Below are 20,760 nucleotides of genomic sequence, written 5' to 3'. Positions count from 1 at the left end.
CCGGGCCGCCTCCCGCGCGCCGGACGCCCACCCAGCCTCCAGGCGCAGGAGCCCTCGGCCGCGCTAGGCCAGGGGCGGGAAGCCGCGGCGCCCCTCTCCGCGGGCTGCGCTCGGCGGCCGCCGCGGGGGAGCCGCGGGGCGAGGCAAGCCCGCCTTCCTCCCCAACCCCCCTCCAAACGGCGTCACCTGTGCCGTGTCCCGGGGCGAGTCGCGCGCGGGCGGCGGCTGCGCCGAGCCGGGAGAGGGCGGCGGGTATCTACAGGCTTCTGGTCATCCGGGCCGGCCCGAGGGCTGGCGCTGGCCAGTGCCGCCCCGTGAGATGCTCGCGGGAGCCAGGGAAGCCGCGGGTTCCGGGCCGTTTGGAGGTGCAGTCGCGGAGGCTCCAGCTACCGCCGCGGCCGTCGCGCCCGCCCGGACTGCGGGCTCGGGTTACCGCAGAGCGGCTCCTTAAAGGGGCCGCGGCCGCTCGGGCTCCGGCTCCGGCTCCGGCTCCGGGTGGCTCCAACCCTGGCCAAAGTGGGCGGGGCTCCGAGGCCGGCCGCGGGGCAGACCTTCTTGTGCTGGAACTTGGGTCTGGGAAAGAGCCCAAAAACCCTAACACCCGAAGTCGCAGCGTAGAGATCCTGGAAGCTCACACCTTGCCAAGGGCAGAGGGTGCAGTTCCCGGGTTTTCCAAAGCAAGTCATAAAACTTGCCAGTGGGGGAACTGTGAGAGCCCGCCCCCTCAGCGGTCAGTACCTGGGCTAGCCACGTAACAAAAAATCTTCTTAGATTATGAATTTACATTCTGCCTTAAATGCTGGAATACTGGGGATTTCATGGTAAGATCATCAGAAAAGAGATGAAAAGGCAACTGCTGGTTTTTCTTGCCGCGTCTGACACGGCCACACACGAGTCCCGCCAGTTCTTCCTTGGGGCTGCAGGTGCATACCAAACTGGGTAGGGGGCGTGTGTAGAAGAAGTGTGTTCTCTCGAGCACCACCTCCGGAATTCCTGAAAAACACCCTCATGGGTGCACCAGCACTCCACCTACACCCGGAACCCCTCCGCTGTCGGGGTGTGGAAGTTGGATTTGAATATTTGGTGCTGGCTGAGAATTCCAAGTTGTCTAGTAAAGTTTGACATTAAATAGATCTTCTGACCTGTTATATACAGCCTCAAAAGCTTCCAAGTGATCTGCATCAACCAGAGATAATTGTCTGAAACAAAACAAAATAATGAAGAGGTATATTCAGGCTATTATAATTTGCAGAGAGCAATCACAAGGCCTTTTCTTGAAAAGAGGTAAGTTCTAAATAATTTGTAAACACTATCATTGATAACAGGATATCTATTTGTAAGAAATGTCAATAGAGGTAACATATTTGATCTACTATATACATGCACAGAAAGACACGCATATCTGCCACAGCTTTAGACCAGAAAATACACACACAAAAGCTCATATAAGCTGTCCATGTTTATTTTCAAGAGAGAGCAATAGAATTTAAATCAGAACCTGGAATTCTGTCAGTTTATTAGAGTTGTGTGCCTTTAGCTAACTGAACCTCACTGAGGCTCACTTTCTTCATCTATAAAATGGGAATAATAATTCGTAGTGACTCTTGAAGACCTGGACTGATGTGGAAAAGACAAAATCTATACCACGAAACAGGGAGGGACAGAAACCTGCCCTGCAGTCAAGCAGAGAGAAAGATTCTGCAGGCCCCCAAATGCATGTTCCCCTTTTTCTCCCTAAGACTCTCAGGACGTACCAAGGCACCAGTGCTCTTTGACCACACCGTGTCCCATCATGGTTCCTTCACAATATGTGTAGTACCTGACAACTTTGGTTTGCGCGATAGCTACCTCGTGCACTCACACAGCTATTCCATAACTCTCTGTGGGACGGATGGTTATATGTGAACATCTATGGAGTCAGCCCAGAAAATACTGATTTCACAGTGTCATCTCAAGACTCTGAATCAAACTGCCTCCTGCAGAAACTCTCCCATGCTTGTCTCTGGTGGCCGATAGTAGTTCTGTTCTTTCCTGATAAATGCACCATCATTATCTTTGATATGCATAATTCTCTAACACCAACAGCAGTAACCAAGGCCAGGTAAACCCACAGAAATCCATAGTACTATACTCTATGTCCCACCATATTCCTTCATGTTAGGTCTCTACAAATGCATCATGAAATCTGCAAGATTGTTTTTGAGATTATACAGAACATGTAAGTGAATACTTCAAGGACAAAGCCTGAGCTATGAGAGGAATTCAGTAAATAGTAGTTGAATGTTGCAAGTTGTAAGCTAATTAAAACTCAGTGACCTTAGGAGGTAGAATAATACATCAACTGTATTTTTTCCTGAAAAATTCAGGGTAGCTTAATCTCTTTAAAAATATCCAGTTATTTTTTAAGTGGCTCACGCCTGTAATCCCAGCACTTTGGGAGGCTGAGGCCAGCAGATCACCTGAGGTTGGGAGTTAGAGACCAGCCTGACCAACGGGGAGAAACCCTGTCTCTACTAAAAATACAAAAACTTAGCCAGGCTAATTTTTTACAGGCATGGTGGCGCATGCCTATAATCTCAGCTACTCAAGAGGCTGAGGTAAGAAAATCGCTTGAACCCGGGAGGCAGAGATTGTGGTGAGACGAGATCGCACCATTGCACTCCAGGATGGGCAACAAGAGCAAAACTCTGTCTCAAAAACGAGCAAATATATATATATATATATATACACACACACACACACACATCCAGTTCATTAAATCTTTATTATTAATTGTTTCACCAATATTCCCTTTCCAAGGATACTTTCTCAGAATTCTGTATTTACCATATGAAGTTTTTCTGCCTTTTAAATGGGATGTATAAAGACTGAATTGCACTTTTTATATTTTTATTCACTGAAACAGTTCAAGCAAACAGATCAGATGAATGAAAGTATTTATCCACACTTGAAATGGGAAACAAATACAAAAACTCTTTTTTTTTTTCTTTTTTCTTTTTTTTTTTTTTTTGAGGCAGAGTCTTGCTCTGTTGCCCAGGCTGGAGTGCAGTGGTGCCATCTCAGCTCACTGCAACCTCTGACTTCTAGATTCAGATCTCGTGCTTCAGCCTCCCGAGTAGCTGGGATTACAGGCAGGTACCACTGTGCACAGCTAATTTTTGCATTTCTAGTAGAGACAGGGTTTCACCATGTTGGCTAGGCTGGTCTCAAACTGCTGACCTCTAGTGATCCGACCACCTCGGGCTCCCAAAGTGCCGGGATTACAGGCCACCACGCCCAGCCAAAAACTCTTTTAAATGAAGTAAGTTTTCCTGATGAATTTATTTTCCGAAATTCTTAGTCTTCTGAATAGAACCAATTGTTTGAAAAACTAAGACCAAAAGCTGTTTTTTTTCTGAAATAATATAATTAAAGCAAAACTATTGTGAAAAATTGCCTTAATTCTCCACTCTACTCTGTTAGTGAAGATATAAACTAAATGACACCAAACATTTTGATCAGAAAGGTTAAGTTACTAAAAAATGAATAACCCCAAGCACTACTTTTTCCTGTGTTGGTAGTTTTAGTGTATTAAGAGTGTTTGTAAGATTTTATAAGTGTTTAAAAATACTTTCACCAGGCACACTGGCTTATGTCTGTAATCCCAAGTGCTTTGGGAGGCCGAGGCAGGAGGATTGCTTGAGGCCAGGAGTTGGAGGCTGCAGTGAGCTGATATTGCACCACTGCACTCCAGCCTGGGTAACAGAGTGAGACCCTGTCTCTAAACAAACAAACAAACAAACAAAAACCAAAAGGTTTTTTTAGAAAGTACTTTCATTTTTCAGATGAAACTATTTCAAGATATTAACAGTGGCTATCTCTGGGTGGGTGAGATTCTTTTTTTTTAAGAGATAGGATCTGCTATGCTGCCCGTGCTGGAGTGCAGGAGTACAGTGGCCAGTCACAGATACCATATCACCTGACAGCCTGTAACTCCCCGACATCTATGGACACAGCCTGTAAAATACAAAAACAATCCTCCCCATTTAGCCTCTTGAATAGCTGAGACTACAGGCACACTCAGTTTTCTGGATGTTTGAGATTCTGGACATCTATGTTCTTTTTGTGCATTTTATTATATGTGATATCTTTTCTACAATGTATGTGTATTGTTTTGTTTGCATTTTTATTTTTAGTGAAAGTAACACACATAAGTGAAAAATCAAATGATTCTTAAAGGCTTATAACAAAAAACATCAATGAGTGCCATCAGCCCCCTATCCTGCTTCTCTCCACCTGTCTTCACCCTACATTCCACACAACCCTACCATGTTCTTCATCTCCTAAATGATAACCTTATAACAGCATTTCTTGATTTTCAGTTTTACACGTTCTTTATTGACATCTTATGATATCTGAGGATTTCGCTCTTTTCCCACCACCATTACAACTTTGCCCTCATGCTTCTTTCCAACATAACCATATTACAATGTTCACTTAAATCAACAATTAGGGGCCAGGCACGGTGGCTCACGCCTGTAATCCCAGCACTTTGGGAGGCCTAGGCGGGCAGATCACCTGAGGTCAGGAGTTTGAGACCAGCCTGGCCAACATGGCGAAACCCCATATCTACTAAAAATACAAAAATTAGCCAGGCGTAGTGGTGCACACCTGTAATCCCAGCTACTCAGGAGGCTGAGATAGGAGAATCGCTTGAACCCAGGAGGCAGAGGTTGCAGTGAGCCGAGATGGTGCCACTGCACTCCAGCCTGGGCAACAGAGCAAGATTCCGTCTCAAAAAAAAAAAAAAAAAAAAAGGTAGGTAAGGTTGGATGCAGTGGCTCACAGCTGTAATTCCAACACTTTGGGAGGCCAAGGCAGGAGGATTGCTTGAAGTCAGGAGTTTAAGACCAGCCTGGGCAACCTGGTAAGACTACGTTGCTACAAGAATGAATAAATAAAATTAAAATGTATCTAACACAAATTTTAGATACAAATGCTTCAGCATATCTATCAAATGCCCAGCAATAATATCTTCCAGTGCTCAAACACACAACTTTCAGTTTACTCTTTTATTTTGCTGGATCACAGACTCCAGTAGCTTACTCAGAAGAGGTACATAGAGAGAGTAAATTTTTAGAGTAATTACATGTCTGAAAATGTCTTCATTATATTCTTATTCCTGACTGATAATTTAGATGGATTGAAAATCATTTTCCCTCAGCATTTTGAAAGCATTTTTCCAGTGTTGCCATTGAGATGTCTAATGCCTTTCTAGTTCCCACTCCTCTGTATCTGACCTATTTTTCTTTCTAGAATCTTCCATTTTCCCTAGTAGTCTGAAATGTCATATTGATGCACCTTACAATAGGTATTTTTCAGTGGTTGTGCTAGATACCAAGCGATCTTTTTGATCTTATTTGCAAATTTTTTCTTTTATTTATTTGCTATTTTCTTCCCTTCCATTTTCTCTATTCTTTTTGTGAATTCTTATTAGTACATTATTGGAACATCTATATTATTCTCTAAATTTAGTGTCCTTTTATCCTATTGATCATCCCCATATCTTTCTTGTCTATTGTCTGAGATAGAGATTCTCAAACAGGGCAGAAGGGGGAAAAGGTTGATTCCCCTGCCCCAGAAGACACGTGGCAATGTCTGGAGATATTCTTGGTTGTCGCCACAGCAAAGAGGGGGAAGTTCTGGCATCTAGTGAGTAGCCACGGATGCTGCTAACCATCACACAATACACAGAGCAAACTTCCACACAAAGAATTTCCAGCACCAGATGGCAATTGTGCCAAGATTGAGACATCCTTGATCAAAATAATTCCTTAACCTTATCTTCCACTAAAATTTCTATTTCAAACACATTTGTCATTTCCAAGGGCTCTTTCCCATTCTCTAGTTAGACTTTTTGTTTATGGGAACTCTTTGCCAAAGGATAAAATCCTTTCTCCAGAGAAGAAACTTCTAACCTCATAGAGGGATTGCATTGATGGTGGTGGTTGTAGGGTGGAGGGCATGAGTGCAGGCTGCCTGAATGAGGTAGAGAAGGGACCCAGGGGTCCAAGAGCCTAGTAAACCATTATAGGACTATCTTCCTTTTTCAGCCTGTGCCCTGCCCTGCCTTCCACTGTACACTGCACCACCAAGTACTAAGTTTCCTCCAAGCACTGAAGTTAGCCTCTCTTCCATTTTGCCAAGCCAGTTATCACTACTCTATCCAATTTCTGGCTTTTACAATTTATTGAAATCTCTTATCTGTTGTAGACTTTTCTCCTATTCCCTCTTTCCTTGTGGCTTATATCTTGTAAACATCTTTCTACACTATCATTTTCATGTCATTTTGCAAAGAATATATGATAAACACCTCTGGTCATTCCATAATTAAACAGGAGAGGCTTATTTTTTCATTATGAAAAAAATTAATAACAGGGATCCAGAACAGAGAACACAGTTCTTATTTTGTAAATTTCTTTCTTTTCTTTTCTTCTTTTTTGTTTTTGTTTTGCTTTGTTTCGTTTTAAGAGACACAATCTGTCTATCTCCCAGGCTGGAGCGCAGTGGTGTGAGCATAGCTCACTGTAATCTTGAGCTCCAGGGCTCAAGCAATCCTCCCACTTCAGCCTCCTGAGTAGCTGCGTAGGTGCACACTACCACACCCAGATAATTTTTTTGTATTTTTTGTGGAGATAGAGTCTTGCTCTGTTGCCTAGGCTGGTCTCAAACACCTTGCCTCAAGCAATCCTCCTGCTTTGGCCTCCCAAAGCACTGGGATTATAGGAATGAGCCACCACACCTGGCCAGTTTTTCATAAATTTCTAACATTTTTAAATTATGCTAAAATGTTATGGATATTTTTAGATTTTATAAATTAGTTGAAATTTATATTAGCAATCACCAGTTTATATGCTTATAACTTTTAGATCCTTTTTTTTTTTTACTTTTCTTTTGAGACAGAGTCTTGCTCTGTTGCCCAGGCTAGAGTGCATAGGGCAATCTCAGCTCACTGCAACCTCCACCCATAGGAGGCATGCACCACAGGCATGCACCACCATGCCTGGCTACTTTTTTAAATTTTTTGTAGAGACAGAGTATTGCCATGTTGTGCAGGTTGATCTTGAACTCCTGGACTCAAGTAATCTGCCCATCTTGGCCTCCCAAAGTGCTGAGATTACAGGCGTGAGCCACCGCACCTGGCCTAGATCCTTTTATTGAATATCCTCCTAGACATTTTTCCATGCATACTTGCATATACTTTGGGTTTTATTTCAATGACAAAAAGATTAAAACTACATATTTTGTAAGTGCTCTGTTATATTCAATGAATTTAACATAATGTATTTAACCAATCCCTTATTGTTGGACATTTAGGGATCTTATTGTTGGACCAAATTTTCCATTTCTCACATGAAGCAAAGTAGTAATGTCTGACTAGAAATTAATTTTAAAATTCAAACACAGCTTCAAATTTAATAGGGAAATTTGGAGGATTCCTGCTCAGGTCAACAGGACAAAAGGGTTGCTTGTTCTGCCCCTACTAATTAATGTGGTGCTGAAAGTATCCGTCAAAGGAACTAGAGGAAAGACAGAAAATAAAGATATAACAATTGAAAAAAAAGTGTAAAATTGTCATCTATATTATATGATTATATACCTATAAATCAAGTGAAATATATATATATTTTTAAATATACATTTTTTCAGTTGATTTTTTGGTATACATATATACATGTATATCCTCACATGTACATGTATATGTATACCCAAAATATCAACAAAAAAATAAACAATAAAAAATTTAAGTGTAGGAGCAGAAAAAAATTAATTTACCAAAATTGTGTTTGTGTATATATATATTTATATATATATATACACACACATTATGTGTATGTAGTACAAGCACACACAGATAAACAATACTCTTACAAAATAAAAGAAGAAAAAGACCCCCATAATCGAAACAAAAAGTGTGTAAGGGTAATTAAATAAAAATATGCAAAACTGGTGGCTCATGCCTGTAATACCAACACTTTGGGAGGCCAAGGCAGGTGAATCACTTGAGGTCAGGAGTTCAAGACCAGCCTGGCCAACATGGTGAAACCCCGTCTCTACTGAAAATATAAAAAATTAGCCGGGTATGGTGGCACACACCTGTAGTCCCAGCTGCTTGGGAGGCTGAAGTGGGAGAATCCCTTGAACCCAGGAGGCGGAAGTTGCAGTGAGCTGAGATCACACCACTGAACTCCAGCCTGGGTGACAGAATGAGATTCCATCTCAAAAAAAAAAAAAAAAAAGCAAAACTTACATGAGAAAAACATTAAAACACTCCTGCAGGACACAAGAGTAGACTTGAACCAATGAAAATCAGACCAGATTTTTGGATGGAAAAAGTCAATGTATGTAAATGCTCCCTAAGTTTTAAATTTATTTATTTATTATTTATTTAAAGGCAGGGTCTCAGGCTGTCGCCCAGGCTGGAGGGCAGTGGCACAATTTTGGCTCAAATGAGATCTCCTTCCCTGTAGCATCAACCTCCTGGGCCCAAACAGTCTTCCCACCTTAGCCTCCTGGATAGCTGGGAGTATAGACACACCCACCAGGCCTAATTTTTGCTTTTTTTTTTTTTGCAGAGATGGAGTTTTGCCTTGTTGCCCAGGCTGGTCTCAAACTCCTAAGCTCAAGCTATCTGCCCACCTCAGCCTCTCAAAGTCCTGGGGATTACAAGTGTGAGCCACTGCACGTGCCCCTAATTTTTAAATGTATTACAATATCAATGAAAACACTAATTGGCAATTTTCTGGAATAGGACAAAATGATTCCAAAGTCCACATGGGAAAATAAACAAACAAGAATTACCAGAAGAACTATTTTTAAAAGATCAGTGAGTAAGGAATGACCTTCTATATATTAAAAAATACTACAAAATCTCAATAATTAATACTTTGGGATTTCCATAGGAATAGATAGGCTAATGGAATTAAATAGAAAGCCCAGAAATAGACCCAAATAAGCAGCATCTCAAGTCAGTGGGGTAAGATGGACCCTGCAATAAATGAATAGCATCTGGAAAAAATAAAGTTAAATCTACGTCTCATTCTGTATACTAGTAAATATTCCAAATGGGCCAAAGACTTAAACGTAAAATACGAATATACAAATGTATTACAAAGGCCAGGGACAGCAGCTCACACCTATAATGCCAGCATTTTGGGAGGCCAAGACAGGAGAATTGCTTAAGCCCAGGAGTTTGAGACCAGCCTGTAAACATAGTGAGACCTCCTCTCTACAAAAAATCAGAATCTGAGGCGGGAGGATGGCTGAGCCCAGAGTGAGCCATGATTGCACCACTGCACTCCCACCTGGATGACAGCAAAACAGAAACAAAAACAAAAAAATGCATTCCAAGAAAATATGGACGAATTCTCTCTTTACCCTGGAATTCGTAAAAAGGAATGGGAAGGCCTGTGACTCAAAATCTAAAAGCCATAAAAGATTAATAAATCTAACTAATTCAAAAATCAGAAACTACTACCTGGCAAAAATAACAATAACAGCATGAGCAAGGATGAGACACAAAGTACAAACTGGAAAAAAAATCTGATATTCAAATCACAGATAAAGGGCTAACCTTTTTAATATATAAGAAGCTTATATATCAAAGAAGAAAAAGACCAGACACTTAAGAGAAAATTAGAAAACATGAACAGATATCACAGAAAAAGAAATATAAAGGACCTTTACACATTATAAATGGCCTTCATTTGTAAAACTATATGCAAATTAAAACCAACCAACCTCATCCCATAAACATATTGTTATTCTACTTCCTCACTACTCTCTGACTTTGGAGCATTCATCTCTCACTACAGCCTCTTCAGATTGGGTCTCCCCACCATCATTTTTGAAAAAGAGGGAAATTTACAAAGCTATATCTTTTTTTTGTTTAATTCTAGATCTAAAATGCCTTGTTAACAGATGTTGCTTGGATAACACTAGAGTATCACTGTTTATCAGCATACAAAATTCCTGCTTACTGTTTTGAAACATGAAGAGCCCAGGCATCAATATGATTAAAATCAGAACTAACATGGTCCCTATCCTGTTCCTACGAACAATTTTTTTAAATAAAGTTGATAAACTATTCATAAGTAGTTTTCATAGACCTTATAGCTAAATACAACTTTAGAATTTAGAAATATTCCTTAGTATAAAGAGCCCCTGCTCTATTGCCATCCCCTGCTAAAATATTCAATTCCAAAAGAATCGTATTTCTGTAGTGATATAAACCAACCACATCATAGAAACAAAAACTACCCTAAAAATAATTAAAAATTAAAAGAGCAATTTTTGTTGTTGTTGTTGTTGTTGTTGTTGTTGTTGTTGTTTGAGACAGCGTCTCCCTCTGTCGCCCAGGCTGGAGTGCAGTGGCGCGATCTCGGCTCACTGCAAGCTCCGCCTCCCGGGTTCACGCCATTCTCCTGCCTCCGCCTCCCGAGTAGCTGGGACTACAGGCGCCCGCCACCATGCCTGGCTAATTTTTTGTATATTTAGTAGAGACGGGGTTTCACCGTGTTAGCCAGGATGGTCTCGATCTCCTAGCCAGGATGGTCTCGATCTTCTGACCCCGTGATCTGCCCGCCTTGGCCTCCCAAAGTGCTGGGATTACAGACGTGAGCCACCGCACCCAGCCTAAAAGAGCAATTTTTTTGACTATTGTTAAATATGCAAACATATTATCTCCCTTACAAATTTATTATCTCCCAATAAAATTTACCTAATGTTATTACAACTATGATTCCTGCAATGGTGTTACTATAAGCAGCTCAACCCATACATATGAATCATGTGTATCACTAACTGAAGTCCCTGTTTTAGACATTCCATATGAGAAGTCAGAAGCATCAAAAATGAGTTATTATTTAAAATGCATATGCTGCATTCAGATCTCCCACTTAATCTTGACCTGCATGCTGTGCATTTTAATTGAAAATCATTTTTTGTCCTCCAGCAAGTAACGGTTTTGAAAATTTACCCATTGCCATCCCTTTTCAAAATATTTTTGTTATACTTTGCAATAGATTAAGAATTTTTTATTTGGTTTTGTTGTTGTTGTTTTGTTTGTTTGTTTTGAGATGGCTCTCACTCTGTCACCCACACTGGAGTGTAGTGGTGCCATCTCGGCTCCCTGAAACTTCCACATCCCAGGTTCAAGCAGTCCTCCCACCTCAGCCTCCCAAGTAGCTTGGACCACAGGCGTGCACTACTACGCCCAGCTAATTTTTGGTAGAGACAGGATTTCACCATGTTGCCCAGGCTGGTCTCGTACTCCTGAGCTCAAGCAATCCACCCGCCTCGGCCTCCCAAAGTCCTAGGATTACAAGCACGAGCCACCACACCTGGCCCTTTTTTGATTTTAAAAAAGGAAACAATCTAGTTTTAGGGGAAAGGACATTTTATGGGGATTTATTTTCAATAAGGAAAATTATGTTTAAAGTCTCAGATTTTAAAATTCTCTGTGGTAAGTAGAAAATACCAGATAACTTCACAAACATATCAAATTCAAATGAAGTTGAAGTAAATGTCAGGATTTTTTAGCATTGAAATTGTTTCTTTTGTTACAGGTAAGAAACTCACTTTACCTCTTAACATTTATAGATAGAAATTGAGGTTTTCAGAATTTGAGCCTTTCTCAATAACAAGTTCTCAAATGGAATATTACCTACAGTGATTCTCTCTCTCTCCACATGGCTACAAGATCCACCAAGCCATCAGGAAGACCTGGGAGTCATCACTGACTTCTTCCTGGTCCCACAGAAGCATTCAGTGTCTGCATTAGAACAACTGCCTCCAAACTAGTTCTCTTTGTAGTAGTCTTCTTTCTGCACTTGTTCTTTCTAATTAGTCTCTATTGCTGCCACCAATAAAAAATAATATTTTCTGAATTTAGAAACAAATGAAGTAATATATTCATCCAAAATCCAACTTCTCTGGACAAGTGCCTAATTATCAAAACCCACCACTCACGGAGGAGGCAACATTATGGTACATTAAAGTCCAAAGTATAATTCTAAGTCTTGCAAATGTTCTGAGAGTGAAATCACTGAATACACCTGGATTATCAGTTACCTGAAGACAATCTAGTTTTAGGGAAAAGGATATTTTAGGGGATTTATTTTCAATAAATCTGTCTTATGCAGATAGTCCCTGACTTACAATAGTCCAGCTTAACAATTTTTCGACTTTATAATGCAGTGAAATGCATTCCTTCAGGGTTCTTCTACCGAATGCGTTTCACTGCATTGTAAAGTCGATCTTTTCCCAGGCTCGTGATATGTGGTACAATTATACCCTCTCCCGATGCTGGGTGAAATCATCTAACACAAAGCCTATTTTATAATAAAGTACTGAATATCTTGTATAATGTATTGAATACCGTACTGAAAGTATTATTGTTATTATTATTATTATTGTTATTGAGTCAGAGTCTCACTCTGCCACCTAAGCTGGAGTGCAGTGGCATGATCAGGGCTCACGGCAGTCTTGACCGTCTGGGATCAATCAATCCACGCCTGCCTCAGCCTCCCAAGTAGCTGGGACTACAGGTGCACCCCACCATGCCCAGCTAATTTTTTGTATTTTTTGTAGAGATGGAGTTTTGCCATGTTGGCCAGGCTAGTCTGGAACTCCTGGGCTCAGGCAATTCACTCACCTCCGCTTCCCAAAGTGCTGGGATTTCTGGTGTGAGCCATGCTAAAAATGTTCTGAGCATGTTTAAAGTAGGCTGGGCTAAGCTATGATGTTCAGTAGATTAGGTATGTTAAACCCATTTTTGACTTAAGTGTATTTTCCATTTATGATGGGTTTAACATACGTAATCACAACACCATCCTAAGTAAAGGAGCATCTGTACACCTTTGCAACTTACATTGCACCCTGCAAGGTGGGTGCTATCTATATGTTCCCACTGTTCTCAGCTTGTCAAGGAACTCGCTTAGTAAGCTCAAAGTTCTGTGGCTGAGGGAGAGTCTTACCTGATAATCTACATTCTAGAGAGAATGATGTGTTTCTCCTCCTTCTTCTTTATCCTGAGCAATTACCTAAAGTTAATAAAATACAGCCAAGTGATGTAAAGGGCTGCTTTGCCTCCCCTTTTATGGCTCCTACAAAGCCCTCTGGTTTGTTGATAAAATCCTTTACCAGATATTTAAAAATCTATCAGCATTTGGCTTTTTAACACTGTTTTAGGCACACAGTGTTCTATTAATACGAAAAGAGAAAGTCGTCCTCTTAATGCGTCAACATAGAGGTGAAATGAACTTGATTTCAGTTCACTTTGTCTTAATCCAAATTATTAATTCGCTTAACAAATAATGCACATTGTAAGAGTATCATGGGAAACTTTGGAAACAATTGTGTAAATCATGACTGCTAGTCGTACAAGACATTCTTGGGAAATAAAAAACCATAACCAATAGCTAAATACACCACTGTCAAATTTCAACACTTGTCATATTGATTTGTAGGGGATGGGATGAACAAACAGAGCTGAAGTTCAAAATCATGTCTCCTAAATAATTTAGATGCGATTTTAATCTTTTTGGTCTTATTTGGCTTGTACCATTACAACAGTAAAGCCCAATCATTCTATAAGAAAGTCAGTTTAAAAATAACTCACTGAGATCCTTCTTATTCCTTCATCTCTCTGAACCAGAATTCAGCCCTTCCTCTAGTTTCTATAGGAAATTATCTCTAAACATTTCATGATTCTCCTCAACTTTACGTAAGAGTAGGGGGTTCCTGAGAAGTTGAGTAGAACTTCTACCAGCTCTATCTTCCAATCTCTCTTCTTTCCTACATAGGAGTTGAAGAAACATCTTCTGTTAATTAAATCCAGTGGAGTTTCACTACCTACCTAAAGGAGTTCTTCTGGCCAGGTGCAGTGGCTCACGTCTGTAATCCCAGCACTTTGGGTGGCTGAGGCAGGTGTGTCACCTGAGGTCAGCGGTTGAAGACCAGCCCGGCCAACATGGTGAAACCCTGTCTCTACTAAAAATACAAAAATTAGACGGGCATGGTGGTGCATGCCTGTAATCTCAGCTACTCGGGAGGCTGAGGCAGGAGAATCACTTGAACCTGGGAGGCAAAGGTTGCAGTGAGCCAAGATCGTGCCACTGCACTCCAGCCTGGGCAACAAAGTAAGACTCAATCTCAAAAAGAAAAAAAAAGAAAAAAAAAAAGTTAAGAAAAGTAGTTCTTCCAAACAAATACTCTTGCTAAAAGAAGTTCTGCAAATATGTATACGTATACTACTTTATTCGCTGTTTTTGCTCTCATTTCTCAATTAGCTCTTGCTGCATTCCCCTAGCCCTTGAGCTTTTTATCTCAAAGTTTTGATAATTCCTTGAACCTGAGAACATAACGGGCTTTTCTGCTTTGATTCTTAGCTCTAAATTTTGCAATTAACGTTTTGCTTAATTCACTTCTGCCTACTCCAGGTTCTTACCTACCTTGAAGTCCATCTTAGCTTTGGCTTAACCCTGTCCTCCCCGTTCTCCCCAATCCATTAAGGTGTATCTGGTATCAATTCCACATATGCCGTCTAAAATTCTCACTCTTGAGCTTCCGACCTATATTCCCAAGATTCTACTATGTTTTCCCAGGTTCTTCAAATGCAATAAAATATATAACTCATGATCCCTCCTCTTTTCCATACTCTTCTTTCTCTCTCTGAGTTCACAAAGTCATCATGCCTCTAATCACCCAACCTAGAGACTTCAATTTTCCAAATTCCTCCCTCTTGCTCAGCTCTCTATATCCAAGTACACAGCAAATTCTGTTAGTTGGACTCCCTATGTATTTTTCATTTACTTCCTCTACCCTTACTCTCACTCACCAAATTTAGACCTGTATACCATCCTTTTCCTCTTATGTCTCCCTGGCATCATACCAAGTTAATAATTACCTTTCCATTTTCTCCCATTACTCAGTACCACGTTTTCACACAAAATAGACCCTCAATAAATATTCATTGGTTTTAGAAGAGTCCTCAAATCCTTGTGATCTCATAACTTTTCTTTTCTTGTCATCCATAAGTTGCCTCTGTCTGCAACTTCTTGCCTCTTCAGAATTCTTCTGACCTACTGTTGGTTATCTTCTTTTCAACTCAAATCAAAATTGTTCTATTACCTTTATTGCCTATTAACTAAATGTGTTAATGTCCACCATTCTAGCTCAAACCTACATTTCCATTTTTACTGATCATACTCTTCACTCAGTCTTGCCAAATCCAACTACTAGTCATTCTCCATTTTCCTGCCTCTCTACCTTTGCTCATGTTGCCCCCAACACACACATGGTCTTTTCCTCACATCTTTTCTTGTCAAAACTTTCCTAGTTAAGGCTGAGAATTCCTCTCTCCCTCTTTTCTATTTGAGAGTTTGAGAAAATGTATAGCTTTCTTTGTACAGGTACTTTATTTCTCCTACCAGGAAAGCAGTATCATAGAGTTGTTCAAAGCAGTGTTTTTCAGACCACCTGCAACAGAATAACTGGAGTCATGTTAAAAATACAAAAACAAAACCAAAAACCTTCTAAATCAGAGTCTCTTGAAGTAGAACACAGTAAAAAGAAGCTCCTGGCTGGGCACAGTGGCTCCCAACACCTAGGGAGGCTGAGGAAGGAGGATCTCTTAATGTCAGCAGTTTGAGACCAGCCTGAGCAACATAGCAAGACTCCATCTGTACAAAATATATACACACACACACACACACACACACATTTTAATTAGGCACAATGGCATGTACCTGTAGTCCCAGCTACTTGGGAGGCTGAGACTGCAGTGAGTTTGAGACTGCTGTAGGCTATGATCACACCACTGTACTCTACCTTGGATGACAGAGCAAGACCCTTTCTCTAAATAAATAAAATAAAAATAAAAATAAGCTCCCCAGTAAAGCGCACATAAAGTTGGAGACCTAGGCCAGGCGCGGTGGCACACGCCTATAATCCCAGCACTTTGGGAGGCTGAGGCGGGTGGATCACGAGGTCAGGAGTTCAAGACCAGCCTGGCCAAGATGGTGAAACCCTTGTCTCTACTAAAAATACAAAAATTAGCCGGGCATGGTGGTGGGCGCCTGTAATCCCAGCTACTTGGGAGGCTGAGGCAGGAGAATCACTTGAGCCTGGGAGGCGGAGGTTGCAGTGAGCCAAGATTGCACCACTGCACTCTAACCTGGGCAACAGACCAAGACTCTATCTCAAAAAAAAAAAAGTTGAAGACCTTTGAGTTGCATAAATGGGCCTTGAAGTCAGAATTGTGGTTGCATTCCAGTTATATCTTTCTTAAAAGATAATTTTCAGAAAAAGCTAAAATCATGACTGATACAGATAGAAAAGGAAATAATGTCAAAGATTTTATTTAACTAATTCAGTGAGGGAATCAGGCAGATGTTACAACCTGTTTTTAAGCAAATCTGAAAAAGACATACTGAGTTGTAAAATGGCTCAAAGACAATTAAAGTCAGGAATCAGATGATCTGGAAGGTGCTGTCTAAGCAATGTGGAATTTTCTTTTTCTTTTTTTTATTGTTATTATTTTTCGAGGCAGAGTCTCACTCTGTTGCCCAGGCTGGAGTGGTGGCACGATCTCGGCTCACTGCAACCTCTGCCTCCTGGGTTCAAGTGATTCTCATGCCTTAGCCTCCAGGGTAGCTGGGATTACAGGTATGCACCACCATGTCCAGCTAATTTTTTTATTTTTAGTAGAGATGGGGTTTTACCATGTTGGCCAGGCTAGTCTCGAACTCCTGACCTCAGGTGATCTGCCCGCCTCAGCCTCCCAAAGTGTGCAGCCAGTAATGCAGGATTTTCTATTGAAGCATAAATTTGTTGTACACCTTTTCCTAGCTATATGACTTCGAGTGTGTTACTTATCTTCTCTGAGCCTGTTACTTTATCTGTAAAATAGCAATAAGATTTTTTTATGTTTGTGAATTTCTTTATTCTATATGTGTATATATATATGCATATGCATATTTTTTTGAGATGGGGTCTCACTCTGTTGTCCAGGCTCAAGCAATCCTCCCACCTCAGCCTCCCAAGTAGCAGGGACCACGGCCTGTGCCACCATGCCCAGCTAATTTTTATATTTTTTGTATTTTTAGTAGAGAGGGGGTTTCACCATGTCACCCAGGCTGGTCTCAATCTCCTGGACTCAAGTGATTTGCCTGCCTCAGCCTCCCAAAGTGCTGGGATTGTAGGTGTGAGCCACCATGCCTGACCAAATAGTGATAATAATAGTTTATAATTAAAAAAAAAAAAACTTTCATGGGGATAATACCTAATAGAGTTGGTAAGAATTGAATGAGTTAATGAGTGCCAAGAGTTTAGGACAGTGTAGAGCAAATTATGCTCAATAAACATTACATCATCATTGTCATCATCGTCATTGTTGTAATAACTATAAGTTCCTTGAGGCTCATTCTTGTTTATTAATGAATATATATGTGCAATCAATCTACTGAAGTGTATTAAATACCTGTTTATGCTAACTTTGGATGAATAATAAAATAATTCCTGTCTTCAAGGAGTCCAGACTAGAAGAGAAAATGAGGACTTAAACAAATAACTACACATGATATAATACATAAAAAATAGAGTTTTTTTAGCACAATTGACAAAATGACTATGTGTAGAGTGTACAGAATGCATACAGAAAGGCATTATAAATGTGAATTTGAGCTGAATCTTAAAAGGTGAGCAGGTAATCCCTAAGGAAGCACAATGTGGTAATAACTATTATCCCAGATCATGTTTTTCTTATTTAGTTTGTGCAAGATCCATATAATAATGAATCATTTCTAACTCAGTAGAGAGAGGGTTTCACCATGTCGCCCAGGCTGGTCTCGAACTCCTGGACTCAAGTGATTTGCCCCCCCTCAGCCTCCCAAAGTGCTAGGATTATAGGCGTGAGCCACTGCACCTGACCAGATAGTGATAATAAGATAATACTTACTATGTGTCAGGCACTATTCTAAAGAAACATCATTACCCTGTTCTTTTTTTTTTTTTTTTTTTTTTTGAGACAGAGTTTCATTCTTGTTGCCCAGGCTGGAGTGCAATGGCGCGATCTTGGCTCACCACAACCTCCACTCCAAGTGATTCTCCTGCCTCAGCCTCCCGAGTAGCTGGGATTACAGGCATGCACTACCACACCCGGCTAATTTTGTATTTAGAGAGATGGGGTTTCCCCATTTTGGTCAGGCTGATCTTGAACTCCTGACCTCAGGTGATCCGCCCGCCTAGGACTCCCAAAGTGCTGGGATTACAGGTGTGAGCCACCGCACCCGGCCTATCCTGTTCTAGAAAAAAACCTGAGGCTTAGAGAAGCCTAGCAACTTTCCCAAAATGATACAGCCACTGAGACGCAAGACCACAATTCATTACAGGTAACCTGTTTCCAAACCGAGGAAGGATCATCTCAATTTTTCTAACAGGAGAATCAAAATCCAGAGAGACTAACAGATCTCAAAAAAGAGATTTATTAGAACTTGGGTTTCTGGTGTTGAAGCCCAGGCAGATGGGGAGGAAGAATACCACAGAATGAGTGAGAACATGCGAAACCACGGAAGCATGGAGGAGCTGGGCCTGTCCCCCAGGAACCACAAATGTTTGGAACTCAGTATGCATTTATGGAAACAGCAGGAGAAGCTAGGCCACTAAAGTGGTTAAGGATTATGAAAAATAAACTATGCTACACCGAATTACGTAGACTCTGCCCTGGAGGAGATGAGGAAACAATGAAGGATTTTAAGCAACAGAATAAGGAGAACAAAGGTTTAGAAATGGGGCAGGGCAACCAGTTATGAGGCAGCCAGGACTAGTGTTATTGAGATCAAGAGTATTGAAGTCAGACAAACCACCAGTTATTATGACCTTAGGAAAAAGAACCTCTTTGAGCCAGAATCTTCTCATCTGTAAAATTAATATAATAATAGGGCTATTATGAGGCCTAAATGAGAGTACACAGACCATTGTGCTATCTAGATCTGATCCTGTATATCAGATCTAGTCAGCATTCAATAAATGATGGTGGTAACATTGTTTATTGTTATTGATGTTGTTATGATACAAATCTATTGAGAGCTAGTTTCCATCTATTTGAAGGAAGAACATATTAGATACACTTACTGATACTCTTTTGCTTGGGTAGTTTAGAAATAAAACTAATGCTGCTTGATTTTTTCAGGTGCAGTAAATTGATCTATATCAAAACAGCAAAGCCCCAGGAGCACAAAGAGAACTAGATTTCAGGAATGGCATGAAGAGTTCTGTTTATCAAACATTTCTTGTGTCCCTACAGTGTGTCTAATACTCTATGAAGTGGAATATATATAAAAGTTACCACACCATCTCCTTTCAAAAGGGGGCAAGAGTCTACAATAAAATTCCTTTGTTTGATTTCCTCTGTTCCTGATTCCTGGCCTCCTCTCTCATTTACAACCTCACACACACCTCTTAGGTATTTACACTACTCCTGTGGAAGTGATCTGGGTTTCCCTACTTCATTACTCCCATCTTGGACTACCTCCTTTCCTGGCTCCTCCAGCTGGATGAGTTGGATTACACATTTTTTGATCCAAACCAATGTCTCATTGTGGTCCAAGAAACCTTGCTACTAGAGTGAAATTAAACCATTTCTCTCATGGCTGGCAGTAGAATTCTTCTCAGAGGAAAACATCTTGTGTCATTATATATATATGGTGTGCCTTGAAAACTTGGGTTAGTAAGAGATACGATAAGAAGAGGGACTGTTCTATATCAGAAATTAATTTGGAATCAGTAGTGTGGCTACAGTTTACAATAATCTATTGTATATTCTAAAATAGCTATAAGAGAATAATTTGAATTTTTAGCATAAAGGCAAATATTTAAGGTGATGGACATCCTAATTACACTGACTTGATCTTTACAAAGTGTATAAAGGTATCAAATTATCACATGTACCCTGAAAATATGTATATCTATTATGTATCAAGAAAAAAAAAAACATTTTTAAGGAGAAGAAAAAGAAATTAACTTGGGGATGTAGAAGGAGTTGGGGACAAGACAGAAGAGATGAGAAAGAGTGAAAAGAAAGGGATGGCAGAGTATCTTCATGGTATGCCTAAAATGCTTTTTTGAAATGTGTACTATTCTAAGTTACTTGTATTTCTTTAACTCCCCTTATTTCTTCTAAATTTCCAGTAGGCTTTCCACTACCCTTAAATTCCCATACCTCTGCAAGACACACACATGGCGTGAGGGGAGGTGGTGGTGAGGTAAATGAAGAAATCACAGGATGGGGCCGAGTTGCAATGCTAGATCAAAAAGGAGCAGAAAGGAGATAGCACACCTAGAGTCCAGCAAAATAGTCCATAAACTGAACCCATTAGCGGGGGCCAGAGGTAGTACTGATATCAAATGTCTGGAAAATTGGCAGGATACTTCATGAAATACTGTATAATATAACAGTTATGTAATAGGGGCTTGAGTCAATGTTATCTAGTTTAAAAACAAAACAGATGATCCCACTGACATGTGGGTCATGTTTTCCTCAGAGACATTGACTATTTGGCACAATCTATAGGTTTGCCTTTCCAAAATTCTTACTGTCCCTTCCCCAAAGCTATCCACCCTTGTCTTACCCCAGGTTACTGCAACAGTCACCTTGGGATCAGCAAATAACTTCTTAAAGAATAGGTCAGGCTTTGTGGGCCAGATGGTCACAGTTACTCA

At 40.5% G+C, this 20,760-nt stretch overlaps 1 protein-coding gene and 1 long non-coding RNA gene across 6 annotated transcripts in view; one reads left to right on the top strand and one right to left on the bottom strand.

Moving 5' to 3' along the window:
* TLCD4 (TLC domain containing 4) overlaps nucleotides 1–20,760 on the bottom strand; it is a 122,455-nt gene that overhangs the window by 87,937 nt on the left and 13,758 nt on the right. For 4 of the 5 annotated variants that reach the window (XM_017944911.3, XM_009213366.4, XM_009213372.4 and 1 more), the window contains exon 1: nucleotides 187–513. The gene's annotated coding sequence lies outside the window, so the exon portion shown is untranslated. Of the gene's footprint in view, nucleotides 1–186; nucleotides 514–1,142; nucleotides 1,200–20,760 lie in introns of those variants that run through there. The other variant, XM_017944924.3, reaches the window with a different exon arrangement.
* Nucleotides 514–19,459, top strand: LOC108580641. Its single transcript, XR_002515145.2, has 2 exons — nucleotides 514–1,284; nucleotides 19,232–19,459. It is a non-coding gene; the product is annotated as an uncharacterized LOC108580641 (long non-coding RNA).

This window comes from Papio anubis, chromosome 1 (genome assembly GCF_008728515.1).
Source record: "Papio anubis isolate 15944 chromosome 1, Panubis1.0, whole genome shotgun sequence".
NCBI lineage: Eukaryota > Metazoa > Chordata > Mammalia > Primates > Cercopithecidae > Papio > Papio anubis.
The sequence above is the reverse complement of the archived record's forward strand: the minus strand, read 5'-3'. Positions and strand labels throughout refer to the sequence as shown.